This window comes from Mirounga angustirostris, unplaced genomic scaffold (assembly GCF_029215605.1).
Source record: "Mirounga angustirostris isolate CCGP_5_RB_7025 unplaced genomic scaffold, mMirAng1.0.hap1 SCAF_1, whole genome shotgun sequence".
Taxonomy (NCBI): domain Eukaryota; kingdom Metazoa; phylum Chordata; class Mammalia; order Carnivora; family Phocidae; genus Mirounga; species Mirounga angustirostris.
This window is the reverse complement of record NW_026991709.1, coordinates 84,247,901-84,271,844: the sequence shown is the minus strand read 5'-3', so window position 1 is coordinate 84,271,844 and position 23,944 is coordinate 84,247,901. Positions and strand designations below refer to the sequence as shown.

The following is a 23,944-nucleotide window of genomic DNA, read 5'->3' as shown; positions in this document are numbered from 1 at the left end:
CCTGAATAGGCCAATAACCAGTAATGAGATTGAAGCAGTGATCAAAAACCTCCCAAAAAACAAGAGCCTGATGGATTCCCTGGGCAATTCTACCAAACATTCAAACAAGATATAATAACTAATGTACTGAAGCTGTTTCAAAAAATAGAAACAGAAGGAAAGTTTCCAGACTCATTCTGTGAGGCCAGCATTACCTTAATCCCCAAACCAGGCAAAGACCCCATCAAAAAGGAGAATTTCAGACCGATATCCCTGATGAATATGGATGCCAAAATTCTCAACAAAATCCTAGCTAATAGGATCCAACAGTACATTAAAAGGATCATCCACCACGACAAAGTGGGATTTATCCCTGGGCTGCAAGGGTGGTTCAACATTCCCAAATCAATCAATGTGATAGAACACATTAATAAGAGGAGAGAGAACCATATGGTCCTCTCAATTGATGTAGAAAAAGCATTTGACAAAATACAGCATCCTTTCCTAATTAAAACTTTTCAGAGTATAGGGATAGAGGGAACAATTTTTGTCTTAAATTCTATTTTGTTTGATGTTAATATTGTTACTCCAGATCTTTTCATTCCTTTTGCATGGTATATCTTTTTCCATTCTCTTTCAACCTGTTTGTGTCTTTGAATCTGAAGTGTGTCTGTTGTATAAAGCATATAACTGGAACATGTTTCTTTGTTCATTTTGGCAATTTATGCCCTTTAATTGGAGAGTTTAATCTGTTTACATTTAATATAATTACTAATAAGGTAGGAATTACACGTGCCATTTTGCTGTTTTTAATATATCTTATGTCTTTTTTTTTGATACTTCAATCCTCCGTTACTCCTTTCTTTTGTGTTAATAGAGATTTTCTAGTACAGAAAATATCAGTTGTCAGTTCTTTTACTACGTATCTTAAAGCAACTGATTTCTGTGCATTGATTTGTAATGAAGGCATATGCTTTTCTTCAGTGGTTGCTTTGGGGATTACCTTTAACATCTTTTTTTTTTTTTTTTTTTTTTAAAGATTTTACTTATTTATTTGAGAGAGAGAGAGAATGAGAGACAGCATGAGAGGGAGGAGGGTCAGAGGGAGAAGCAGACTCCCCGCCGAGCAGGGAGCCCGATGCGGGACTCGATCCCGGGACTCCAGGATCATGACCTGAGCCGAAGGCAGTCGCTTAACCAACTGAGCCACCCAGGCGCCCTACCTTTAACATCTTAATGTTAGTTTATAAAACAGTTTTCATTAATTTAAGGAATTGAAATCATACAATGTATATTCTCTGACAACAATGGAATGAAACTAGAAATCAATAACAGAAGGAAATTAGGGAAATTAAACAACACTCCAAAATAACCAATGGGTCAAAAGAAATCAGAAAAGAAATTAGAAAATACTGTGAGGCTAATAAAAACAAAAATACCACTTATAAAAATATAAATAACTTAGTAATTGTTACTTGATGATTTTGTAGAAGATTAACAAGTAAAGACTCTTTGGTCCTGGTTTCTTTTTCTTTCTCTGTCTTTCTTTCATTCATTGGAGAAAACTGGAAATGTAGATCTTTGCCACTTCAATTTATTCTGTTCTGTTTACTTCTTTTTTAGTCACTTTTGTTAATTTTTCTTTTATAACAATCAAACATTTCATCTAAAGTTTTTAATAGTTTAGAGTTGTATATAACAGCAGTCTTTAGAGTACTTATCTCTGAGGATATGACAATGTTCCTAAGGGTCTGTATCCCATGATTTTTTTGAGAGTTCTAGAGGAGCATAGCTTTTATCCATTCCAAATCTTATCATGGTATATTGTTCCAAGGTGTCAAAATCCCAGTGTATCAAACAAGAGATAAGTTTAAGGGGCGCCTGGGTGGCTCAGTCCTTCGTCTGCCTTTGGCTCAGGTCATGATCCCAGGGTCCTGGGATCAAGCCCCACATTGGGCTCCCTGCTCGGCAGGAGGCCTGCTTCTCCCTCTCCCACTCCCCCTGCTCATGTTCCCTCTCTCACTGTGTCTCTCTCTGTCAAACAAATAAGATAAAATCTAAAAAAAAAAACAAAAACAAACCTTCAAAATTAAAAAGAAAAAGAGGTAAGTTTAGAATATTTGGCTCAGCAAAGTCTACTTCAATTAGGGCATACTTTTTAAATTGTTTTGTTTCTCTGAATTCTTGCTTTTTCATCCAGAGACAATTTCTTTCTATACTTCCCATATTTTTTCTCTGTCATGCTGTAGATTTCTTTCAAATACCTGATGATTTTTACCTGGAAGTGAAGGAAAATGAAGATTGACTGGGAGCTCAGTGTGAGGGAACCATACATTGTGTTGGAGGACCCTGAATACCAGGATTAAGAAAGCATCATTATGGTACTGGCACCCACAAAATACTAACAAACTGAATTTAACAGCATAGGAAAAGGATTATACCCCACGATCATGAAGGATTTATCCCTGAGATGCAGGGATGGTTCAACATACATAAATTAATAAGTGTGATACATGTTAAGAGAAGGAAAGATAAAAATCATACAGATATCTCTGTAGTTGTAAACAGAACATTTGACATAATTCAGCATCCTTTCATGGTAAAAACTCAAACTGGGCATAGAAGAAATATACCTCAACATAATAAACAGGCCATATATAACAAACCCACAGCATCACCCACACTAATGGCCCTGGTTTTCCCCAATGGGTCATTCAGTTTTTTTAGAACAATTTTGGCGATGGTGGCACTGATAGTAGGGTATAGTCCGTCAAAGAATCTCATGAATCTCCCTATTTTTTTTTTAAAGATTTTATTTATTTATTTGACAGAGAGAGAGCGAGTGAGAGAGAGAGAGAACACAAGCAGGGGGAGTGGGAGAGGGAAAAGCAGGCTCCCCACCAAGCAGGGAGCCTGATGTTGGGCTCCATCCAGGACCCTGGGATCATGACCTGAGCTGAAGGTATATGCTTAACGACTGAGCCACCAGGTGCCCCTTCTCAGTTTTTAAATAGGATTATTTGTGTTTTTGCTGTTGAATTGTATGACTTCTTTATATATTTTGGATATTAACCCTTTACCAGATCTATGATCTGCAAATATCTTTTCCCATTCAGTAGATTAACTTTGTATCTTGTTGATTGTTTCCTATGTTGTGCAGAAGCTTTTTATTTTCATATAGTGCTATTTGATATTTTTGCTTTTGTTTTTATTTTTAGTGTCAGATTCAAAAAAAATCATTGTCAAAACTTAGGTTAAGGAATTTACCACTTATGTTATCTTTTTTTATGATTTCAGGTATAACATTCATATCTTTAATCCATTTGAGTTAATTTTTCTATATGGTATAAGAAAGTCTGGTTTCATTCTTTTGTATGTGGCTGTCTTGTTTTTCCACACTATTTTGAAGAGACTCTCCTTTCTCCATTATATATTCTTGGATTCTTTCTTGTAAATATATGTGTGCGTTTGTTTCTGGGCTTACACTATTCTTTTCCATTGATTAATATGTCTGTTTTTATGCCAATAACTATACTGTTTTTAATTATTATAGCTTTGTAATGGAGTTTGAAATCAGGGAGTGTGATGTCTTCAGCTTTGCTCTTTTTTCTCAAGATTGCTTTTGGAATTTGGGATGTTTTGTGATTCCATACAAATTTTAAGATTGTTTTTCTATTTCTGTGAAAAATACCATTGGAATTTTGATAAGGATTGCATTGAATCTGTAGATTGCTTTGGGTATTATGGACATTTTAACAATGTTAATTATTCCAATCCATGATCACAGAATATTTTTCAATTTTTTTTGTATCTACTTCAATTTCTTACCTTAATGTCTTGTAGTTTTCAGTATATAAGTCTTTCATCTCCTTGGTTAAATTTATTTCTAGGTATTTTATTGTTTTTGATGCAATTATAAGTGGATTGTTTTTTAGTTTCTCTTTCTGATAGTTTGTTATTAGGGTATAGAGATGCAGCAGATTTTTGTATAATGATTTTATATTCTGTAACATTAGTTCTAATAAATGAATTATGGTAAAATTCATAAAACATAAAATCCAACATTTTAACCATTTTAAAAGTGTACAATTTACTAGCATTTAGTATATTCACATATTGTGTAACTCACCACTATCTAGTTTCAGAACATTTTCATCTTCTAAAAGGAAATCTGTGCCAGTTGATTACTCACTTCTCATTCTCCCCTGCCTCTATCTTCTGGAAATCGCTAATCATCTAATAGGGGATGTTATATTAGGGACTTGGTATCTGTATTAGTCTTCTAGCTTTGCTATAACAAAACACCCCAGAATGGGTGACTTAAACAACAGAAATTTATTTCTTACTATTCTGAAACCTGGAAGTCTAAGACCAGGGTGTCAGCAGGTTTGGTTTTTCCTGATGCCTTTCTCCTTTTATTGCAGATGGCCATCTGCATTCTTTTTTATGGATTTTCCTACTCTGTTATATAGCTATGCTATATTTTTTATCCATTCACCAGTTGATGGACATTTGGGTTGTTTCTACCTTTTGGCTATTGTGAATAGTGCTGCTAGAAACATTCACGTACAAGTTTTTGTTTGAACACCTGTTTTCAGTTCTTTGGATATGTACCAATGGTTGGAATTTTTGGGTTATACATTACTTCTATGCTTAAATTTTTGAGGAAACACTAAACTGTTTTCCAAAGGAACTGCACAGTTTTATATTCCCACCACCCTTCGGGCCTGAGAAAGCTCCAAAGTGAATATGGAGGCAGTAGAGAAGCCCCTGAGCTGATCTCTCAGTGGGCTACCAGATAGGTCAAAAACACAACAACAGTTGTTTAAGAACAAGGTTCATATTGCTCCTCTTGTCACTAGCAAGCTGCATCAGGAATCTGGGCCACCATCTTCATGGTTGCCACTTGATCTGGGAGTGGACAGTGGGGAATTTTAGGAGTAAGATAAATGCCACAGTCCTCTCTTACCAAAATTCAGTAGTTTCTTTCTTTATTAAGTGTTCTCTTGGATGTTGTAAGTCTTTAATTAGATTCCAGAGTTCTGAAAAAGTTGATTCTGACTTTTTTTTTGGTCAGCTTATTGATTGCTTTAATGGGGGGTGAAGGTTTGGTGTTCTCTGCCATTTTTGGTAATGTCACTTGTTATTTTTTTGAAGATACTGATTTTTTTTTTTTTGTCAGTTTGACTCAGCTCAAACAGAAATTTGGTCTTTCCTATAAGAGAGCAATAGCTGAAGTTTCATTTTATTTCCTCTAGACTTATCTAGGCTGATTGTAGTTTGTCCTGTGTAGACATGGTTCAAGAGTTAGCCAGAGATTTGAGCAGAGATTATATAGAGAATTTGGGACACTTTTTTTCTGGCTCTCTTTGTCCTGGGGTGTCATTTTTTCTCCCAGGTGTTGTGGTCACCTTGGAGTCTTTCCTTAACCTGTCAAGCTTGTAAGACTGGGTGTTTCTATGTAGTTTTTAGTGTCCCACATGTCATGTACTTGGTCCTCGGTTGTGAGCTTTTAAGTAATTTAAGAGGAGTACTTAATGGTGAAGTTTCAGGCACCTTCTAATAGGGGATGTTATATTAGGGATTTGGTATCTATATTAGTCTTCTAGCTCTGCCATAACAAAACACCCCAGAATGGGTGACTTAAACAACAGAAATTTATATCTTACTATTCTGAAACCTGGAAGTCTAAGACCAGGGTGTCAGCAGGTTTGGTTTTTCCTGATGCCTTTCTCCTTTGATTGCAGATGGCCGCCTTTTTGGTGTATTCTCACATGGCCTTTTCTCTGTACATGCATAGAAGACCCCTGACGTTTCTCCCTCTTTTTATAATGACCCAGTTTAACTGGATCAGGACCTCACTCATATAACCTCATTGATCCTTAATTACCTCTTTAAAGGTCCTGTCTCCAAATGCAGTCACAGGGGCGGTTAGACTACAACATATAAATTTGGAGGGACACATTTCAGTCCATAGCAGCATCTTCTTAGTCTCATAACATAAGTGAGATCAAGGAGAGCTGTGTTTGTTCCTCTGAGGCAAGCATGTAAAATTTAAAAATAAAAAAAAGAAAAATTCAAAATCAGCTTTCCAAAGAAAACATCTGAATTGTGGCGTCACTGGCCACTCCTGGATGGCTGGGCAACAATTGAATACCAGAGCATTCCTTTATTTTCCTGCTAGTAAAAACAAAAGCTTCTCTTATAAAAGTAATTATCTGAATATTTCCAACTAATTACTGGTCCTATTTATTAATTTATTATGTTTCTAATTTTAATTCCAGTATAGTTAACATACAGTGTTATATTAGTTTCAGGTGTACAATATAGTGTATCATGTTGATTGATTTGCAAATACATATATATATATATGTATATATAAAGATTTTATTTATTTGACAGAGAGAGAGCGCACAAGTAGGCAGAGCGGCAGGCAGAGGGAGAGGGAGAAGCAGGCTCTCTGCTGAGCAGGGAGCCTGATGCAGGGCTTGGTCCCAAGACTCCGGGATCACGACCTGAGCCGAAAGCAGCCACTTAACCGACTGAGCCACCCAGTTGCCCTGATTTGCAAATATTTAACCACTTTTTCATCCTGGGAATAAATCCCACTTGATGTGGTGAATGCTTTTTTTTAATGTATTGTTGAATTGGGTTTGCTAGTATTTTGTGGAGGATTTTTGCATGTGTGTTCATTAGAGATTTTGGCTTGTGGTTCTCTTTTTTTTTGTGGTATCTTTATCAGGTTTTGGTATCAGGTCATGCTGGCCTCATAGAATGAATTTGGAAATTTTCCTTCCTCTTCTATTTTTTGGAATAGTTTAAGAAGATTGGTATTACTCTTTTTTTTTATTTTTTGAAATTTAAATTCAATTAATTAACATAATGTTACCTATAATAATATGCATTACATACATAATAATTATATATTACATATATAATATATATGATATGCAATACATACATAATAGTATATACATATACATATATAATATATACATGTATAATAATTATATATATAACAATACACATAACATAATAATACATATTATTAGTTTCAGGGGTAGAGTTCAGTGATTCCTCAGTCTTATGTAATACCCAGTGCTCATTACATCACATGCCATCCTTAATGCCCATCACCCAGTTACCCCATCACTTCACCACCCTCCCCTCCAGCAACCCTCCGTTTGTTTCCTATGATTAAAAATCTCTTATGGTTTGTCTCCCTCTCTGATTTTGTCTTTGATAGGGATTGCATTGAATGTATAGATTGCTCTAGGTAGCATACACATTTTAACAATATCTGTTCTTCGAATCCATGAGCATCGAATGTTATTCCAGTTCTTTGTGTCTTCCTCCATTTCTTTCATGAGTGTTCTGTAGTTTTCTGAGTGCAGATCCTTTGCCTCTTTGGTTAGGTTTATTCTAGGTATCTTATGGTTTTTGGTGCAATGGCAAATAGGATCAACTCCTAAATTTCTCTTTCTTCTGTCTCATTGTTAGTGTATAGTAATGCAACAGATTTCTGTGCATTGATTTTATGTCCTGCCACTTTGCTGAATTCCTCTATGAGTTCTAGCAATTTTGGGGTGGAGTCTTTTGGATTTTCCACACAGAGTATCATGTCATCTGTGAAGAATGAGAGTTTGACTTATCTATTTGGATGCCTTTTATTTCTTTTTGTTGTCCGATTTCTGAGGCTAGTAGGACTTCTAATACTATGTTGAATAATATAGTATGGTGAGAGTGGACATCCCTGTTGTGTTCCTGACCTTAGGGGAGAAGTTCTCAGTTTTTCCCCATTGAAAATGGTATTCACTGTGGGCTTTTCGTAGATGGCTTTTATGATGTTGAGGTATGTTCCCTCTATCCCTACACTGTGAAGATTTTTAATCAAGAAAGATGCTGTACTTTGTCAAATGCTTTTTCTTTTTCTTTTCTTCTTCTTCTTCTTCTTTTTTTTTTTGATAGAGACACAGCAAGAGAGGGAACACAAGCAGGGGGAGTGGGAGAGGGAGAACAGGCTTCCTGTGGAGGAGGGAGCCCGATGTGGGGCTCGTCCCAGAGCCCTGGGATCATGACCTGAGCTGAAGGCAGCCGCTTAATGATTGAGCCACCCAAGTGCCCCTCAAATGCTTTTTCTGCACCCATTGAGAGGACCATGTGGTTCTTGTCCTTTCTTTTATTAATATAGTATATCACATTGATTGATTTGCAAATGTTGAACCACAATTTGCAAATGTTGAACCACCCTTGCATCCCAGGAATAAATCCCACTTGGTCATGGTGAATAATCCTTTTAATGTACTGTTGGATCCTATTGGCTGGTATCTTGGTGACATTTTTTGCATGCATGTTCATCAGGGATATTGGTCTGTAATTCTTCTTTTTGGTGGGGTCTTTGGTTTGGGAATCAAGGTAATGCTGGCCTCATAGAAGGAATTTGGAAGGTTTCCTTCCATTTCTAATTTTGAAACAGCTTCAGAAAAATAGGTATTAATTCTTCTGTAAATGTTTGGTAGAATTCCCCTGGGAAGTCATCCGGCCCTGGACTCTTGTTTGTTGGGAGATTTTTGATTACTGCTTCAATTTCCTTGCTGGAAGTTTCGGTTTTGGTAGTTTATACGTCTCTAGGAATGTATCTGTTTCTTCCAGATTGTCTAATTTGTTGGCATATAGTTGCTCATAATATGTTCTTATAATTGTTTGTATTTCTTCGGTGTTGGTTGTGATCGCTCCTCTTTCATTCATGATTTTATATATTTGGGTCCTTTCTCTTTTCTTTTTGATAAGTCTGGCCAGGGGTTTATCAATCTTATTAATTCTTTCAAAGAACCAGCTTCTAGTTTCATTGATCTATTCTACTGTTATTTTGGTTTCTACTTCATTGATTTCTGCTCTAATCTTTTTTATTTCTCTTCTCCTGCTGGGTTTAGGCTTTTTTGCTCTTCTTTCTCCAGCTCCTTTTGGTGTAAGGTTAGGTTGTGTATTTGAGATCTTTTTTGTTTCTTGAAAAAGGCTTGTATTGCTATATACTTACCTCTTAGGACCACCCTTGATGCGTCCCAAAGATTTTGAACAGTTGTGTGTTCATTTTCATTTGTTTCCATGAGTTTTTTAAATTCTTTTTTAATTTCCTGGTTGACCTGCTCATTCTTTAGTAGGATGCTCTTTAACCTCCATGTATTTGAGTTATTTCCAAGTTTCTTCTTGTGACTGAGTTCCAGTTTCAAAGCATTGTTGTTTGAAAATATGCTGGTGCCCCAGGTGGAACTGCACTGCCCTTGCCGGTGGTGGGGCAGCGGCAGAGGGCGGGGTGGGGGGGTTGTAGGCTAAGTAACTGGCTCCGGATTGCTCTTGTGGTTTTTGTTCTCTGAAGGCTTTCTGCACTGCTTTAGAGGATGCGAATGAAAATGGCGGCCTCCTAATCTCCAGCCCCAGAGCCAAAACCTTGCATCCCCCACTCTTCAGTGCACCCTCAGGGAAAAGTAGTCCTTTCACTCTTGTCTCCCTGGTCTCCATCTGCACTCTGCTCACTCAGCTTGTGACTGAACATTTCTATCTTTGGCATGTGATCCTGCTTCAAGTCTCCAATCTCTGCAGACTCCTGCAGCCTGCACCCATGCCACTCCTCCTGGGGGAGGGAGTGGGGTTTTGCCATGATTCTGCCACTTGCTGGGCCCCTGCTTGGAGAGTGGTCACCTGACCTTGTTGCAGTTTGTGGTGTATAGCAACACCAAACTGAAAGCCCACTCCTGGGCTTGCTGACTGCAGCCGGCTTCCCTGCTCTGATACCTGGGAACTCTGCCAGACTCAGGGACCACCATTCTTCCTGGGACCCCGGGTATCCTGAGACCACACTGTCCCACCTAGGATTCTGCCCTGCTTCACGACCTAAGCACCTTTCAGGCAGGGACATCCCTCACCAGAGCAGGCTTCTAAAAGTTCCAATTTTGCACTCTGCTGTTATATCACCTTCTGGTTGCCAGCTTATGGAGGCTTGCTCCCCCGATAGTTTACTTTCTGATATATTGCCTCGGATTCACTTCTCCACACCCCAACTTGCAGAAAGTGGTCACTTTTCTATTTGTAGAATTGCAGCATTCTTTCCTTAGACCTCTGGTTAAGTTCACAGGTGTTCAGAATAATGTGATAGCTATCTAGCTGAATTCCTGGGACCAGACAAAACTAAAGTCTCCTACTTCTCTGCCATCTTGGAAAATCTCTGGTATTACTCTTCTTTAAATGTTTGGTAGAATTTGCCTGTGAAGCCAGCTATGTGGTCCTGGGCTTTTCTTTGTTGAGGTTTCTTTGATCACTGATTCAATTTTATTTCTGGTAATCAGTCTGCTCAAATTTTCCATTTCTTCTTGCTTCAGTTTTGGTAGGTTATATGTTTATGGGAATTTATCTATTTCTTCCAGGTTGTCCAATTTGTTGGCCTATAATTTTTCATAATATTCTCTTACAATCCTTTGTATTTCTGTGATGTTAGTTGTTATTTCTCCTCTTTCAATTCTGATTTTATCTGAGTCCTCTCTCTCTCTCTCTCTCTCTCTTTCTCTCTTTCTCTTTCAGTCTCTTTTTGTGAATCTTGCTAGAGGCTTATCAATTTTGTTGATCTTTCCAAAGAACCAGGAACCAGCTCCTGGTTTCATTGATCTGTTCTACTGTGTGTGTGTGTGTGTGTGTGTGTGTGTGTGTGTGTTTAGTTTCTACATTATTTATTTCTGTTCTAATTTTTATTATTTCTTTCCTTCTGCTGGTTTTGGGTTTGTTTGTTCTTCTTTTTCTAGCTCCTTTAGGTCTAAAGTCAGGTTGTTTATTTGAAATTTTTCTTGCTTGTTGAGGTAGGCCTGTATTGCTATAAACATTCCTCTTAGAACCACTTTTGCTGCATCCCAAAGATTTTGGACTGTTTTATTTGATTTTAATTTGCTTCCATTACTTTAATTTTTGATTTCCTCTTTGATTTCTTGGTTGATCCATTCATTGTTTAATAGCATGTTGTTTAACCTCTCAGTATTTATGCTCTTTCCAGATTGTTTCTTGTGGTTGACTTCTAGTTTCACAGAGTTGTAGTTGGAAAACATGCATGGTATGACTTTGATCTTTTTGAATTTGTTGAGACTTGTTTTGTGGTAATATGTGATTTATTATGGGGTGTGTTCCATGTGTACTTGAAAAGAATGTGTATTCTGCTGTTTTAGGATGGAATTCTCTCTCTCTCTTTTTTTTAAGATTTTATTAATTTATTTGCCAGAGAGAGACTGCAAGCAGGGGGATTGGAAGAGGGAGAAGCAGGCTTCCCGCTGAGCAGGGAGCCCGATGTGGGGCTTGATCCCAGGACCCTGGGACCATGACCCAAGCTGAAGTCAGATGCTTAATGACTGAGCCACCCAGGTGCCTCTAGGATGGAATTTTCTAAATATATCTCTTAAATCCATCTGGTCCAGTGTGTCACTCAAAGTTCCTGTTTCCTTGTTGATTTCTGTTTGGATGATCTGTCCATTGATGTAAGTGGGGTGTTAATGTCCCCTACTATTACTGTATTACTATTGATTAGTTCCTTTATGTTTGTTATTAACTGTTTTATGTATTTGGATGCTCCCATGTTTGGTGCATAAATATTTACAATTGTTACATCTTCTTATTGGATATTCCCCTTTATTATTAGTAGTAGTATTTGTAAAATATTTTATTTTTATTTTTTTATTATTTTTTAAAAAGATTTTATTTATTTATTTATTAGAGAATGAGCGAGACAGAAACAGCATGAGAGGGGAGAGGGTCAGAGGGAGAAGCAGGCTCCCCGCTCAGCTGGGAGCCTGATGTGGGACTCAATTCCAGGACTCTGGGATCATGACCTGAACTGAAGGCAGTCACTTAACCAACTGAGCCACCCAGGTGCCCAAATATTTTATTTTTAAGTAATCCCTATATCCAACATGGGGCTGGAACTCACAACCCCTAGATCAAGAGTTGCATGCTCCAACAACTGAGGCAGCCAGGTGCCCTGTCCCATTTGTTATTATATAGTGTCCTTTATCTCCTGTTACAATCTTTGTTTTAAAGTCTGTTTTGTCTGATGTAGGTATTGCTATGCCCCACTTTCTTTTGACATCCATTTACATGATAAGAAAGTCTCCATCCCCTCAGTTTCAATCTGCAGATGTCTTTAGGTCTGAAATGAATCCCTTTCAGCACTTTGAATATATCATTTCACTCCTTTCTGACCTGTAAAGTTTCTGCTGAAAAATCTGTGAATAGCCTTATGGGGGTTTTCCTTGTATATAACTGTGTAACTGCCTTCTTTTCTTTTCTCTTGCTGCTTTAAAAAATTTTTCTTTGTCACTTCCCCCCCCCCCCATTTTAATTACTATGTGTCTTGGTGTGGACCTCCTTGGGTTGATTTTGTTGGGGGAATCACTGTGCCTCTTGCATCTGGATATCTGTTTCCTTCCCCAGATTGGGGAAGTTTTCAGCTATTATTTCCAAATAAATTTTCTGCCCCCTTTGCTCTCTCTTCTTCTTCTGGAATCCCTATAATGTGAATTTATTATGCTTGATGGAGTCACAGAGTTCCCTAAGTCTATTCTCATTTTGCAAAATTTTTTTTTTCCTCATTTGTTAAACTTGATTACTTTCCATTACTCTGTCTTCCAGGTCATTAAGTAGTTCTTCTGCTTCATCTACCCTGCTATTTATTCCATTTACTGTATTTTTAATTTCATTTATTGTGTTCATTTCTGGTAATTTTTTAAATTTCTTTGTTAATGGTCTCACTGATGTCCTCCACCCTTTTCTCAAGTCCAGTGAGTATATTTATGACCATTACTTTAAATTCCCTATCAACATATTACTCATATCTGTTTTGCTTAGGTCCTTGCTGTGGTTTTGTCCTGTTCTTCCATATGGGACATATTCCTCTGTCTCCTCATTTTGTCTAACTCTCTGTGTCTATTTCTGGTAGGAAAGTCAGTTACATCTCCTGCTCTTGAAGGTAATGGCTTTATAAAGAAGAGGCCCTGTAGTGTCCTGCAGCGCAGTGTCTCCTGTTCCCTAGGACCTGGCGCCTCAGGTGCCTGTCTCCTATATGTTTGCTGTGTGTGTCTTACTGTTGTGTTCTGGCTCCTTTTTCCTTCAGTCCAGTCATCTGCAAGGCTCTCTTTGCCTTTTATAGCCATGGTTGGTCCCCGGCTATATGGGGCATGTTTTAACAAGTTCTGGTCTGCTTATGAAATGAGCAGCCACCTCTGGAACCAATGCCCCAGATTGGAGATGCCATGTTGGTGGGGTTTGTGGCAGTCTTCTGGGTGAGGGGACCTGCAGCACCAGGACTGAGGCAAGCATGACTGAAATGGGCAGATCCACTGAAGCATGTAGGGGCAGGGTTGGTGTAAGCAAGTTAGGGAGGGAATCTTGGTGTAGTGCTGGTCCCTGCAAGTGGTTGCATGTTTATGCTGTGGGGTAGGGGAGGGAAATGGCACCGGCCAGCTTCTTTGCTCCTGGATGGGTCTCTCTGGGATCTCTGTCTCTCAGTCCATGCTCTAAAATGAGTGAATACCTCACTCCCATGTACCCCAGGCATTTTTCAAACTGGGGCTTCTATGCCATAGCTCTGCTGTCTCTTTTAGTGTGTGAACTCAGCTTCCTAATGCTGTCTGGGCTCTCCCAGTGTTGAGCCCACTGATTTTTAAAATTCCAGGCTTTAAGAACTCATGAAATTTTGCCCCTCTTGCTATTTTAAAGCCAAATGCTATGGGGATTTGTCTTTTCCATGTGGGTTCCCTGGTATGATAGTCTATTTCTCACCCTTCTTGGCTTCCTCCTGACTGTGGATGACCACAGTCTGTTTTTCTCCCAAACCACATCTCCACCCTTCCTACCTTCTTAGATGTGCCCTCTTCTCTACCTTTAATTGTGGAGTTTTTTTCTGCCAGTCTTCAGGTTGTTTTCTGGGTTATTTACAGTGATGTGAGTGTTATTTAGTTGTATTCATGGGCCAAAAGCAAGCTTAGTATACTATTCTGCCATCTTCGTAGCCTCCCATGAGTCCTCTTTAAAAGCAAAGAAGAGATAACGAAAGTTAAAGTTCACAGATACTTTTTCCTCTCTCCCTAAGTAGAACAAATAAAAGTGCTATTAGCAATGCAGAATCCAGAATGCTTAGGAGTTATTTTATAAAGAGAATTTAAATTGTTCTATAAATATTAATTTCCTTTTAGATGGTACTTCTGGATACAGATAGTGCCTCAGTTGGAGAATGTTCTTTGAACACAAATATTTCAGACAGTGGTATGAGTAGTGTCATGTTGTGGCTGGTATATGTAGTTATATAAATATTTTCAGAATGGGAGTATACTCTTGACTTACCAGTCCATGGTCACTAAATTCATAGCAAGATGCAACCTGAACTATCCATTGGTCCTCTTTCTAAGAAACTGGCTTCCACAAGATGGTAACCAGGAACTCACCTTTAATACAAAATTCTAGGCCTGCTTTAAAGATTTGGGAGTACGCCTAAGGGGACCTTGTTGGTTCACTTTTGTATCAAGTCATAGAGATCATATTTCTTTAGCCAAATATTGAGACTCATGATTCTGATAATGGGATACAAAAATTGAGATTGAGACAATTCCAGCAAATCTAGGATATATGATATAGTATGTGGTCTTTTATAAGGACAGGCCTAAAATGCCTGGCAAAGAAAACCAGGGTGTCTACTGACTAAATTGTTGCTAAAGAGAAACCCCTATGAGAATGGGTTGATGCTCGGTTTTCTGTAAGTCTTCAGAACAACTTCAGCAAGAAACCAGAGGATTCTGGTTCAATTAGGACCTTAATGAAATGGAAATGATTATAATATCCATGGGATGTCCACAACTTCCAGTGCACTTTCTGGAACTCATGACCAGTATGGACTTTGTTTTTCATCCTGTTTGCTAAAGCCTTTTAAGCAAACTAAATGAATCTTTCTTTTGATTATGTTTCTAACTGAATAACCATCTGCTATTTGGAAATCATAATTAGTTTTGAAATTTACATTTAAATATAAATTGTGCACTATCACACTGATTGGTCTGAGTCTAGGATAAGGAGAAAAGAATTATTCTTATAGTTTGGTCTTATTATTCACTCCAATGCTTCATCTATTACATGGAATCCCAAATGTATCTTAAAAACCCTGATTGGTATATAGAGGCTTCAAATGCTTATTATTCTTTCCTCAGCTTCTCATATTTTCAGCATCTCTCATTCATTTAAGATGCAGTTTTAATTTCCATGGCCACTGTGGCTTTTCTGTGCTCTCTTAAAGGAAAACTGCCAAGTTTGATAGGCTCAAATTTGACTTGTCTTTCTAAGTGCATTTATACATTGCCAGGATCGTCCTGCTTTTTTACATGCTTTTGATTTTAATGGTTGATGCACTGCCAGTTGACTCAAGGACCAAGCAATTACAATAATGTCAGCCCTCAAATCTGATTGTATAAATCCAGAACAGTATGCTGCTTTTCTTTATACTTGAAAGAATGTAACAAGAACAGGGCCCAGGAATCAATTTAAGAACAATAGCCTGTTGAGTTAAAGCATCATTATCATTAAGAGGCATTTTTACAATGCTTGGCATTTTTCAGTAGATGCAATGATTAGATCTAGATTCCTAGCCCACTGCTACCATGACTTATTAGGTGACCTTGGGCAAGTCATTCTAATGCCTCTGAGCTTCCTCATTGGTAAAATAAGGGGTTGGACTGGATATTTTACCAGGGTATTTTAGATTCTTAAATTTATGATTAATAAAATTATTCTGCTGAATACTTTTTAAGTTAATCCCACTTTTATGAATGAAAATGGAACCACAGTGGTATTAGAACTCAGGGTTATATAATAAGGCTTTTATAAAATTGATTGAAATTCCTAATTTTTGATCCACATTTACACTGCTTTATTGGTTTTAAAACTTGAGTAATATAAAGACAACTTTTAGAGGAAATAATATTTTAGACTTATGTTGACATAAATTATTTATTGTAAAATATGTAAATTTTTAAGAACATAAAATTAGGCATACATTTGTTATGCTTGTAACTTCTATGGAATTGAAAGGAATCAATAAATTAAGCATAAACAATTCTAAAAATTTAATTACATAAATTGGATGATTTTTTTTTTTTTTCCCTGAAACCAAATCATCTTTTGAAAGTTGTGTTTGATCCTGTCTGTTATGGGGTGGGTTTCTTTGAATTTGGCATTTCTAATTCATAGTGCCATGTCATGACTCAGCTGTTTAACCAATTTCTTTTATTTATTTGCACAGCAAACTGGGGTATTATTTGGCCTCAACTAAGTACAAACATATAATTTACTTACTTAGTCTACCTTTCCCTTTTTCTCTTGTAGCTTTTAACAATAGAAGCAGGACAACTTAGTGCCAGTGTGAATGTGACACAAACATGGGCACTGAAGTCATGTGGCAGGAATTATGAGTTTATTTGTTCATTAGTAATTCATATGCCAGATACTTCTATGTTTCAGGCCCTGCTTTAGGCACTGGGGATATAGTAGTGAATAAAAAAGAAAAAGGCTCTGCCCTCAGAGAGCTTATGTTCTATTAGGAGTCATCAAGATTGATTTGGAATATTAATTTTAGATTATTATAAAATGGACATGAAAATATTCCTCTAAGGAACTTGTTGACCATTGGAAATAAGTCTATGGCACATCTCGAAGAGGTCATTGGATCCATATTTGAGAAAGATTGCTCTCTTTAGTTTCTTCCTTTTGCATTATGAACTTCCTAACTTTTGTAATATATTTGAAAATAGACAAGTTTATCAAGTTCTTAACTTTTAATAGAATTTTAATTGCAAGGATTTGCAGGCTGGGTCATCCTGACCAGTGAACTAAGTTAAGGCAGTATGGCAACATGGAAAGAGCATTTGTTCAGGGATGAGAAGACTGGGATTTTTGCCTTATTCTGACATTAACAGATTGTTGTGACCTTGAGGAGGGCATTTAATCTTTCTGAACCTGTTTCCTCATCTGCAAAATTGCAAGGGAGCCCTGGTGATTCATTCTTTCCTTTTTTGGGACCTACAACCCTTTGAGAACCCATATCCATTCTAAATGGCTATGCACACAAAATCTTGCTTCTAAGTTCAGAAGATTTATAAATTCCCACCACTCAGAGGTAATCATTATTCATGTTTTGTTGTAAATGAATTTTTTAAATTCTTTTAGTTACTCTTTCCCCCATCTTAACAATGTATTGGGGAAATCTTTCCATGTAAAAAACCAGTCTTTTTCAACATAATTTTAATAGATGTACCATAATATATTTGAGCAGTGGCTTATTGCTGGACATCATAGGAGATGCCTGTGTCTATTGCCTAGTATCACTTCTCCCTCTTAGTGGTAATTGTATTCCATATTTCTTTGGTAAACTCCCACTACCTGATTTTTAGCCATATGTTTTGGGTGAGATTGTTCTAGCAAAGCCATATGATCAGGGTGGATATATAGCCAAGTTATGATTTGGCTAGTATGATGTAAGAAGACATTGGTTAGAACTTCTGGGAAAAAGATTTTCATAATCTGTGTTTGGTAGTGTTCAAATGATAACCATGAGGTGGTCCAGTTAGAAGATGAAACTGACCTTCAGAATAAGTAGACTCAAAGGATGGGTGCTGATGACATTGTTGGAACCTGAAGATAGCCCTAAAATCTGCCTCCTTTGGAGATTTTTCAGTTATAAGAGCCAGTAAATTTTCTTTTTGTTTAAACCCTTTTAAGTTGAGTTCTTGGTCACTTGTGAACCTAAAACACTCTAAATACAGGCATTTAGATTATTTTCAAGATATTGCCTCTTTATAAATAATGCTATAGTAAATAGCCTCACATTGTTAACTCTTTGAATAGCTTTAATTATTTCTTTAGTGTTAATTCCTAAAAGCAGAAGTCATGTTAATTTTTCAGCATGATTGTTGGGTTCTGTTTCTGAATCATGTATGGCAGTACTGATTCAGTTAAAAATTGATATAAATTGAATGGTTAATTGCCTTAAATCAGTGAAAGTGTTAACATTTTTTTCTTTCTGACCCAGAAACCAATCCGCTATCATGCATTGCACTTTGTTGTTATGCTTCTGTAATCTCCTGTTAGAAAGAGCTTTTTGTTCTTTCTTTACTCATTTATTCATTCATTCACTCCTCCATTCACTTATATTTACTATCAGTATGTACTCTTCCATTCTTCTTTTCTTAAATGGATTATAATTCTTTATCATTTTTTTAAATAAACTTTTTATTTTGAAATAATTTAGATATATAGAAAAATTATAAAGATAGTATAGGGAGAGTTCTGGGGTGGCTCAGTTGGTTGAGTCCAGCTCTTGATTTTGGCTCAGGTCATGCATGACCTCAGGGTTGTGAGATTGAGCCCCGTGTTGGGCTCCACGCTCAGCAGGGAGTCTGCTTGAGATTCCCTCTCCCTCTGCCCCTCCCCCTGCTCGTAAGCTCTCTCTCTCTTTCTCTCTCTCAAATAAATAAATAAATCTTAAAAAAAAGAAATATAGGGAGAGTTTCTGTATAACCCTCTCACAGTTTCACCTTTACATGAACATGATATATTTATCAAAACTAAGAAACTTAACTTTGGAACATGCTATTTGCTAGATTAGAGACTTTATTTGCCTTCCACAAGTCTTTCCACTAATATTCTTTTTCTGTTTCAGCATTCAGTCCAGAATACCACAGTTTATTTATTGATTGATTTTTTGAAGACTTATCTGCCAGAGAGAGAGAGAGAGAGCACAAGCGGGAGGGAGGTAGAGGGAGAAGCAGGCTCCCTACTGAGCAGGGAGCCCAATGCGGGGCTCGATGCGGGGCTCAATCCCAGGACTCTGGGATCATGACCCGAGCTGAAGGCAGGCGCTTAACTGACTGAGCCACCCAGGCATCCCCAGAATACCACAGTTCATTTAGTCTATATGGTTCCTTAGTTTCCTCAGATCTGTGATGGTTTCTCAGTCTTCTCGTTTTCATAACCTTGGTAGTTTTGAAGATTACTGGTCAGGTATTTTGTAGATATCCCCTTACTTTGGGTTTGTTTAATATTTTCTCATTATTAGACTGGGGTTATGGGTTTTGTGGAAGAATACTACAGGGGTAAGATACTCTTCTCATTGCATTTTATTAGGTGGTACATGATATTAACCTGCTTTATCACTGAAGATTTTAACTTTGATCACTTGGTTAAGATAGTGTCTGCCAGATTTCTTTTGAAAATTTCTATTTTTCCATTTCCTTTCTCTATTTTTTGGAAGTTAGACACTATTCTTTGGAAGGTATCCTACACTGAAAGGGATTTAAATTAAGCTCTACTTCTCAAAGTGGGGGATATCTACATATATTGTTTAGACTTCATCTGTAAGGAAATTTGTCCCTTTGCTCCCATTTATTTATTTATCAAATCATTTATATCAGTATTAACTCATGCCTATTTATTTTATACTTTGTGTTAAATTCAGTACTACACTATTAATTTTGTTGCTCAAATTATTCCTGTTTCAGCCATTTATAGTTCTTTCAGTTTGGCTTCTGAGTTTTTTTACATGTTCCTCCCTAGCCCAGCACTTTCTTACTTTTGGGGCATCACAAATATGACTCAGCACTGAAAAAACAAACAATCCAACTGAAAAATGGATAGAGGACCTGAACAGACATTTTTCCAAAGAAGACATACAGGTAGTCAAAGACACATGAAAAGATGCTTGACACTATTAATCATCAGGGAAATGAAAATCAAAATCACAATGAGGTATCACCTCACACCTATTAGAATGGCTAAGATTAAAAGTACAAGAAACAAGTGTTGGTGAGCATATGGAGAAAAGGAATCCTCATTCACTGTTGTTGGGAATATAAATTGGTGCTGCCACTTGGAAAGCAGTATGGAGGTTTCTCAAAAAATTAAAGATATAAATAGTGTATGATCCAGTAATTTCACTATTGGGTATTTACTTAGGGAAAACAACACTAACTTGAAAAGATTTATGCACTCCTATGTTTATTGCAGCATTATTTGCAGTAGCCAAAACATGGAAGCAACCTAAGTGTCCATCAATAGATGAGCGGATAAAAAAATGTTGTGTGTGTATGTGTGTGTATATATATAATATATATATACACACACATACTACATAATATTAAACAGCCATAAAAAAGGATGAGATCAAGACATCATGGATGGACCTAGCGGTTATTATGCTAAGTGAAATAAGTCAGATTGACAAAGACAAATACCATATGATTCCACTCATAAATGAAATCTTAAAAAAATGAATAAAAAAACAGAAAGCAGACTCAGGACAATAAATACAGAGCATAAACTGATGCTTGCCAGAGGGGAGGGAGATGGGGGGTTGGGCAAAATGAGTGAAGGAGAGTGGGAGATTTAGGCCTCCAGTTAAAAAGCAGAACATAAGGAATACAGTTGGTGATATTGTAATAGTGATGTAAGGGGACAGATGGTAGTTATACTTGTGGTGAACATAGTGTAATGTATAAACTTGTCAAATCACTAAGTTGTACACCTGAAACTAATGTAACATTGTGTGTCAACTATACTCAAATAAAATGCTCCAGGCTAATTTTCTAATTTCCTTCTCTATCCCTAGAATTAACTATTTCTCCAAATATTATTTTTTTATTTTAAAATTTTCTAAGGTTTTCCCAATGAGAACCTTTTTAAGCTGGCTTCTTGGTTATTTTAACATGTCCCATCAATTTTTGAATCATATCATGAATGGCCCTGTATATTGTCACATATTCAAATACCAATACTAATAATATTACTACTACTAAAAATAACAAAGAAATAATGAACATTTATTGAATATTTCCTATATTCAGACATGTTTTAAGTGTTTATGTGTATTAATAGATTTAAGCTAATTTTATTTTAAAATTCTGTAAGTAGGTACAATTATTATTCCCATTTTACAAATTAGAAAAGTGAGTCACAGGGGAGACAAATAAATTACCCAGGGTCACACACCTACTAAGAGGCTGAGCTAGAGTAAAATACTCAAGTACTGGTTTAAGTATTTGAAATTATTTCAGCTCAGTGAGGATATATAGTACATTGCAGATATATGTAGCTTCATATAGAGAAATAAGGTCACAAAATAAATTTATTTCCAAGATATTATTTATTCCAAAACTTCCCTCCTCGGGACACCTGGGTGGTTTAGTTGGTTAAGCATCTGCCTTCAGCTCAGGTCATGATCCCAGAGTCCTGGGATTGTGCCCCGCATTAGGGCTCCCTATTCATCAGGGAGCCTGCTTCTCCCTTTCCCTCTGCTGCTCCCCTTGCTTGTGCTCTCTTGCTGTTTCTCTGTCAAATAAATAAATAAAATCTCAAAAGAAAAATAAAATTCTCTCATGAATGGGCGATGGCTATGGGTGCTTCCTGTGGTTGGGTTAGACTCTGAAGTTGTATGGAAGAAGGTTGAATATGGTTATTGGCTTTCAGAACGTGGAGCCAAGGGAGCTCTGAAATGCAAAGTTCAGGGTGTGGTGGACATTGTGGTTGCTTCTTCATCTGTTCCTCCTCTTGGTCACCTGATTTTCATTTGACTATCTACTCCTCTTTGACTCAGCCCATGTGTTTGTGGGAATTTCACTTCACTCCTGTCTCTTGGAAAGGGGTTGTACAAGTAGCAACATAATCCTGTCAACTGGTCAAAATTTTGGTTCAGAAGTGATGCATGGACTCATTTGGACCAGAGATACTGGAAAAAATATTTTCTGGCAACATATAAGAAAGAATCCTTATCTTTCTCATCTTCTGGGCTGTTTTATTCAGATAAGAAGCTTGGAAGTGCTACAGCCATATTGCTACAATGTGTGAAGCTGGCTTTAGGATAGAGCTGATATCATGCAAGAGAAAGCAAAGAAAGAGCGAGAGTAGATCTTAAGTGTTCACACCACACCAAAACTGAAAAACAAATGGTAACTATGTGAGGTGATTGATGGGTAAATTAGCTTGACTGTGGTAATCATTACACGATATATACATATATCAAACTACTACATTGTACACCTTAAATATATACAATTTTTGTTAATTATACCTCAGTGAAGTTGGAAATAAAAGAGTGGGGTCGTCTTTTAGTCACTGAATCAAGTGACTCAGAATCTTGACCCACCACCCGATTTCTGACCCACCACACAAACACTCTGTTTTATGAAAGTTAATTTGAGTTGGATTTTATGTCATTGTAATGTAATGCATGCCATCTGATACAAGCAGTAAGGAAAGAACTTTGGCTAGAAAAATAGGTCAAAAGGTACATCGGTTTGAAAGAATTGATCTGAGAAGCGGAGACTAGGAATATAGCATGGGACAGAAACTAGAGACGTTAAGATAAAGTCAGGAGAGTTTAGAATGTTGGACAGGAGGGAGAAGAGATAGAAGAAATTATTTGAATTGAGGGACTGTTTTTGCAGGCGAGAGGAAAAAACTAAGGAGACCAAGGTGGATCAGAGCTTCTGGATGCTTGCATTACACATAGATTGCGCTGGAGAAGGGGTCAAGAAAAGTACCTTAATATCATCAACTTTGGCTTTGACAACCAGATTTCAGATGAATGCAGACCACAGAATGTGAAGGCTGACTTGTTTTTTAGTTGTTGTTGTTTGTTGTTTTTATAATTTTTATTTTTAAGTAGTGTTTACACCCAATGTGGGGTTCAGACTCACAACTCCCAAGATCAAGGGTCACATGCTTTACTGAGCCAGCCAGGCGTTCCAAGGCTGACTTGTTTTTATAATGTAATTAAGACTTATACTTCTGGGGTGCCTGGGTGGCTCAGTCAATTAAGCATCTGACTCTTGATTTTGGCTCAGGTCATGCTCTCAGGGTCGTGCGATCAAGTCCCGCATCTGGCTCTGCACTGGGCATGGAGCTGCTTGGGATTCTCTCTCTCCCTCTTCCTCTGCCCGTCCCTACCCCCCTGCATCCCAGCTCAGGCTTTATCTCTCTCTCTCTCTCTATCTCAAAAAAAAAAAAAAGACTTCTATTTCCTCCCATAACAGTGAACTGCTACACCGGGCACCTGGGTGGCTCAGTCAGTTAAACATCCGACTCTCTATTTGGGCTTGGGTCTGTGATCTCGGGGTCGTGGGATTGAGTCCCAGGTCAGACTCTGGCACTCAGCACAGGGTCTGCTTGGGATTCTCTCTGTCCCTCTCCCTCTACCCTACCCCCTGCTCATGTGCATGCTCTCTCTATCCAATAAATAAAGCTTAAAAAAAAAAATGAACTGCTACAGGAATTGCCTCTCCATCATAAATAACTAGAAAATTAAAGAAAATGTATGGAATGACAGATAATTGAGGGCCAGAAACCCTAAGAGAAGATAAACAAATGAGATAAGGTTTATGATTATACTAGTTTTCTTCCTGGAGGTGGTTTCCAGGTTACAGTAGGGAGGGACATCTAAAGCTGAGCCTGGTGATCTTATTGCATTGAAATGATAGATCAGTTTAAGAAAGTCTCAGCAGTTAGAATTTGTGGGAAGAGTATTGGAGAGGAGGAGCTTCACTGAGACAGCTCCACAGGTCTGCAGAGATGTCTCCTAAAATCTTTGGCTGAGTACTAATATGTACATGCATGAGAGGAAACTCACTGAGGCCAGGGAAAGAAGAATCAGAAAGCAATAGGCCAAACAATTTCTGTTCACAGAAGGCTGAAAATAGTTGTTCTTACCAGTTTGAATGGAGAGGAGTTTCAATACACATGGCATTGGGTTGAGTTCTCAGGAGTGTCGTGCTTTAGTTGACATTAAATGAGCCCTAGGATAAAGATTTCTTTGAATCCTCCATAATGGGATGCCAAGCTGCTGATATATGGAGACTGTTGCCAATAATCACCTCACCCTTTTATTCTTGATTTCTAAGTA

General features: G+C 37.4%; 1 long non-coding RNA gene across 3 annotated transcripts in view; it reads left to right on the top strand.

The window, feature by feature from the left end:
* Nucleotides 1-23,944, top strand: part of LOC129045373 (uncharacterized) — a 716,354-nt gene that overhangs the window by 31,238 nt on the left and 661,172 nt on the right. Inside the window, exon 4 of one of the 3 annotated variants that reach the window (XR_010409492.1) lies at nt 2,229-2,360. The exons of the other annotated variants lie outside the window; for them this stretch is intronic. This is a non-coding gene — a long non-coding RNA (uncharacterized LOC129045373). The remainder of the gene's footprint in view (nt 1-2,228; nt 2,361-23,944) is intronic. 3 annotated transcript variants of the gene reach the window in all.